We start from the raw sequence: 6,000 nt of genomic DNA, 5'->3' as shown, positions 1-6,000 counted from the left end.
GCTGTGCAGAAGAAATCTGTGGCTAAAAAAATGCTGATGACATTATGTTAATAAGTAATCCTTTTTTCAAAATTAAAAGAAACAGAAGAAACAGTGGTATCTTATCTTGATAGCCTGGGGTGGGCAGACAGTTGGGGTGGACTGTGAGGTCCCTCCTCCTCTAATGAATTCTTCAATATTGTTTAGTTGGGCAAAACAAAACTATAACCTCTGCTGTGATTGATAAAGTACAATGTTTTCTCATGTTAATGTAGTTTGTAATATGGTTGGAATACTGAAAATCTTTCATCCCTCACTTAGCTCAAATATTACAACCATTGTATGTATTAATAGGGAAAAGTCCTTCATGGAAGTAGGAAAACCTCCAGCAAGCTGCTTTAAATAATAAGAAAAGGAAAGTAAACTGTGGACATACATTAACTTAGCCTATGAATTGGACGTGGCAAGCACCAATATTGGCTTTGGGTGGAGTTTGTGGCAAAAGCAAAATTCTAAACAAATATCCCTTGGATTTTAATCACAATTCTGGAAAGAGACCAAAAGTGCAATATAAAAAAGCAATTGTGTGCAGCATGGGAGGTCCTGCTAAAAGTGAAAGATTTAAATCAATAGGGTCTGGTCACTCTAAAGACTGCCATCCCTATCCGGGGGTGGATTGCAAATACTAAAAGCAAGACAGAAATGATGGACTGTTGTAAATCACCCTCAGATTATGAAAAAGCACCTGGGATACCTGCTAGTAGTAACAGGTGGCTGTCATGTCCCTGCCCACTCCACTAACACCCCTTTTAGGACTGTTGACACAGATGCCTTTGTAAAGGTCCAGGGCCCTACCACTGAAACCTGAGAAAAGGAAAAATTGGCTCCACTGTAAAGGTGAATATCAATGAAGAAACTATAGTGATGGCCAGAAGAAGAAAAGGCATCTGGATACCTGTGAGAATGATGTGGAATTTGGCAGTCATTTCCTGAAAGTCAGTTATTGCTACATATGGCACAAGAATTCTTGAAATGGACTAGATGCTTTCTTTGACTGCTTATTATAAGCATTTTGGGGATGATTGGTATCATTACAGTTGCTGCTATTGCTGTAATAACTTTACATGAAAGTATGAACAGAACAATATGTACATAACTGGCATAAAAATGCTAGTGATTTGTGCCATAGTCAAGAGCATATAGATTCTGGGCAGTTAAATAATTGAGTTAATGATTTGAAATCAGCTATGTTACATATTAGAAATCAATTGTATAATTTGAATTTGTTAAGGGGGTTGAGATGTGGTTGGAATGAAAGTAATTTCTGTTTAACTCTGCTTGCATATAATATATCAAATATAGTATGGAAAAAGTAAGAATCATTTATTAGGCCATAAAAATAATATCTCTCTGGAAATAATTGAATTACAAAGGAAAATATTAGAGATGTCTCATAATCAAATTCATGTAGCAAATGATAAGGATATTTTCTCAGATATGATTTCACATATTACACAATTTAACCCAGTTAATTGGTGGAAAGCACAGCATTTCCTGTCAGCTTTAGGAATAGGGCTAAACATATTTGTTCTATTGCTCATGATTCTTGCCTGTGCCGGACAGTGCTTTCAAAGAAAATTGCAAAGTGTAACAGCCATGGGACATGCAAATAATCTGGTGCTAGCCAAAGCACTTCAATAATCTCCCCAAGTCAAAGAGCTTGGTGGGTAGTCAATGATGAGTAAGACTTTTGAGAGGAGGGCAACCTAAGACAGGCATGGTCACCTCAAGTAAAACAAAAGGGGGGGGAGGTGGACTTGGTCCACTGGTTAGGGTGTCTGTCTACTACATGGGAGGTCTGCAGTTCAAGTCCCGGGCCTCCTTGACCCATGTGGAGCTGGCCCATGTGCAGTGCTGATGTGTGCAAGGAGTGCCATGCCTTGCAGGGGTATCCCCCACATAGGGCAGCCCCATGTGCAAGGAGTGCACCCCATAAGGAGAGCCGCCCAGTGTGAAAGAAAGTACAGCCTGCCCAGAAATGGTGCCACACACATGGAAAGCTGACACAACAAGATAACACAACAAAAAGAAACACAGATTCCTGATGCCACTGACAACAACAGAAGTGGACAAAGAAGATGCAGCAAATAGACACTGAGAACAGACAACTGGGTGGGAGAAGGGGAGAGAAATAAATAACTAAACAAACAAACAAAACAAAAAGGGAAAGTTTGGAAACTGAGACACAGAGGTCTCACAAGGAGAGACATGCTGTTTCCATGGCTATGCTTGCAACCTAAGGAATTCAGTAATAAATAGTTCCCAGCAAACAGGAGGAAGCTGTTAAAGGCTGAAAGATGAGCACATACCTTTTGTAGTAAATTGAACACTTAGACTTTGTACCTTGAGATAAGATTTTTTGAATTCCTTAGACTATGAAAGTAATGCTGATAGTTAACTGCATGTTGCTGCTTGTTCTCATGTAGACTGAGGTATATATAGAGCTCCTTGTAAACAATAAAGTTGTCTGATGTCTCATGGACCCCCTGATCCCAGCTTTCTCACTTTCTTCCTCTTTCTTTCATTCTTCTTTTTCTTCCATTCCTGATACCCTTCGGGCCCAAATCTCCACCACTCCCCATGTCTCCAGTGATGGCTTTTAATAGTTTTATTTTGATTTTCATAAACTTGAAATGATAAGTTTAATTGTAATTGGGTATAAGGTTAAAGTTGGAGGTGGTAGAGATTGTATAAAATCCATTTCAAGATGTTTAAAGGGTCCTTTTTGCAAGGTATTTGACACCTCTTGAACTTTCAGTTTTACAAGTGTTGTGAAGTTGACAGATGGAGCAAGGTAAATATGCTAACCTTCTCATTTAAAGTTTGTTTATTTATTTATTTGTTGTTGTTGAAGTTAAAAAAAAGCACCAGAAGAATACAATGTAAATGACCAGACAACTTGTTTATTTTGTGGAATGGAGCATTTTATAAAGAATAACTTGACTGACTAATAAGACTTATTAGTCACTTGAGTGACTAATAAGACACTCTTGTACAATACCTTACAAATCTGCACTAGTGCCTGTCATGAGCAGTAAAGATCTTGACAACTCTCTAAGTAACTTCATATAATTTCTGAAATGTTTATATGAATAACTTTTTTGCACACTCAAATTTAACCAACAGAAAATTAGATAATTCTTTTTAATTTGACAACACATCCCATGCAAGTCCCAACATATCAAATAATCCTAACAACTTTTAAAATTTCTCTTCTATTAAGGTAAAAAATTAACAATTTTTTTCAGAGTCATGGACCCAAAGGGTATTGGGAATGAAAGAAAAAGAGAGATTGGGATCAGGGGATGTGAGAGCATTGAAGCCTCAAGTTCATCAGACAAGTTTATTAATCTCAGGGGCTTCTTTATATACCCCAAGCAATCGTGAGAACTAGCAACTATTCTTGCTAACTATTCCCATTACTTCAACCTGTGTAACACAATGGATCAAAATCTATGATTATAAATCAAAGTTCAAAATTTCAATGTTCTATTATATTGTTGAGAAAACATAGCCATAAATCTTGTTGCCCAGGTTGTTTCATTCTACCTAGTCCTCATTCCACCTGAATGTACACATCTCCTGCTAGATTTATGACCTGCATGTATAGCTATGGAGACAGCATGACTTAGTGGTCAAGGAAGTAACTTGCTTCCATGGAAACAACATACCTTTGTTTCCCACAATTTTTTATTTTCTGGGACCCCTGTAGAAATCTTTGATCAAGGAGACATACTTAGGATTTGGTTGAGGAAATGCAAGATGTCAAAATTGCCAGGAGGTTTGTAATGTATATGAAATAAGATCATAGGTCACCATGAACAAGACTCAGCTCCTTATTTAACCCAAGTGACAACGAAAAATTAAAACAATATTCTGGCAGTAGTATGATCCTTTACAAAAATAGATATATTAAAAGGGAGATGAGGGGAAGCAGATGTGCCTCAAGTCATAGGGCTTCCACCTACCATATAGGAGGGCCTGGGTTTGATCCCTGGGACCTCCTGGTGAAAAATAAGAAGAGGAAGCATGCCCCACATGATGAGCCAGTGACACAGTGAGTCAGTGCCTGTAGAGTGAGCCAGTACCCATGGAAGTGAGTACCACAGCAAGATGATGATGCAACAAAAGAATGATGAAGGGGAGAGTCAAAGTGAAGCACAGTGGAGACCAGGAACTGAGGTGGCACAATTGACATCAAACCTCTCTCCACATCAGTGGTCCCCAGGAACAAATACTGTTGAGTCCTAGAGGAGAAAAACATGAGAAGAGAAAACCAAAAGAGAAATAGATGCAGAAGATCACACAGTAAATGTACATACACAGCAAAAATAGCAGAGTGGTGGGAGAGGAAGATGATTAAATAAATAAATGTTTTTTTAAAAAAGGAAGATGACTTGATTCTCTTAAAAAATGCATTCATATTAAAGACTACATGCAGGGCAGTGAATTGTTGTGATAAGAAACATAATAAATGCCTTCTAGGCCAATTACTCATAAGGCAAATAAAACTTCTTTCAATCACCTACTGAAAGCAGAACAATAATCCCAGAAAATGCTGTCATTTTAATGGGAAAAACCAAATTTCAAATTTGCATGCATATGCTGTTTATAAAAATCTTATTGGAAAACCCATTATGTCTTATCCAGCAATAACCATGAAAAACAAAATTCTTTTTCTGCAAATCTTTGCAACTTTCCTATTCTTCCAGGTTTTATCCTGTATTTTTTCTCTTTAAAATTTTTCAATAGCCAATGATTTTGCTTTAAGAAAGAACTATTCTCTTATTTTTCTCTACAAAACCATATCCTGCATACCATGTGTATTAGTCAGCCAAAGGGGTGCTGATGCAAAATACCAGAAACTGGTTGGCTTTTATAAAAGGTATTTATTTGGGGTAGGAGCTTGCAGATACCAGGCCATAAGCATAAGTTAATTCCATCACCAAAGTGTATTTGGAGCAAGATGGCTGCTGATGGCTGCAAGGGTTCAGGCTTCCTGGGTTCCTCCCTTTCAGAGTCTTGCTTCTCTCTGGGTTCAAGGCTCCTTTCTTCCAAGGGCTTGCTTCTTCCTGGGCTCAGCATTCCTCTCTTCCGTGTGCTGGCTTCTCTTTTCTCTGTGAGTTTACTTCCCAGGGCTCCTGCTTAAGGCTTCAGCATCAAACTCCAACATAAAAACCCTCATGAGGGAAACAAAGGCATGTTGTTTCCATGGAAGCAAGCTACTTCCTTGACCACTGAGTCATGCTGTCTCCATAGCTATACATGCAGGTCATAAATCTAGCAAGGAGATGTGTACATTCAGGTGGAATGAGGACTAGGTAGAATGGAACAACCTGGGCAACAAGATTTATGGCTATGTTTTCTCAACAATATAACAGAACATTGAAATTTTGTACTTTGAATTATAATCATAGCATTTGTGTTACACAAGTTAAGGTAATGTGTTACACAAGTTAAGGTAATGGGAATAGTTAGCAAGAATAGTTGCTGGTTCTCATGATTGCTTGGGGTAGATAAAGAAATCCCTGAGATTAATAAACTTGTCTGGGGAAACGGACTTTGGCCCAGTGGTTAGGGCGTCCGTCTACCATATGGGAGGTCCGCGGTTCAAACCCCGGGCCTCCTTGACCCGTGTGAAGCTGGCCCATGCACAGTGCTGATGCGCGCAAGGAGTGCCGTGCCATGCAAGGGTGTCCCCCGTGTGGGGGAGCCCCACGCGCAAGGAGTGCGCCCGTGAGGAGAGCCGCCCAGCGTGAAAAGAAAGAGCAGCCTGCCCAGGAATGGCGCCGCCCACACTTCCCGTGCCACTGATGACAACAGAAGCGGACAAAGATACAAGATGCAGCAAATAGACACCAAGAACAGACAACCAGGGGAGGGGGGGAAATTAAATAAAATAAATAAATCTTTAAAAAATAAAAATAAAAAATAAAAATAAAAATAAACTTGTCTGATGAG

This window comes from Dasypus novemcinctus, unplaced genomic scaffold (genome assembly GCF_030445035.2).
Source record: "Dasypus novemcinctus isolate mDasNov1 unplaced genomic scaffold, mDasNov1.1.hap2 scaffold_170, whole genome shotgun sequence".
Lineage (NCBI taxonomy): Eukaryota > Metazoa > Chordata > Mammalia > Cingulata > Dasypodidae > Dasypus > Dasypus novemcinctus.
Note: the sequence above shows the minus strand (reverse complement) of the source record.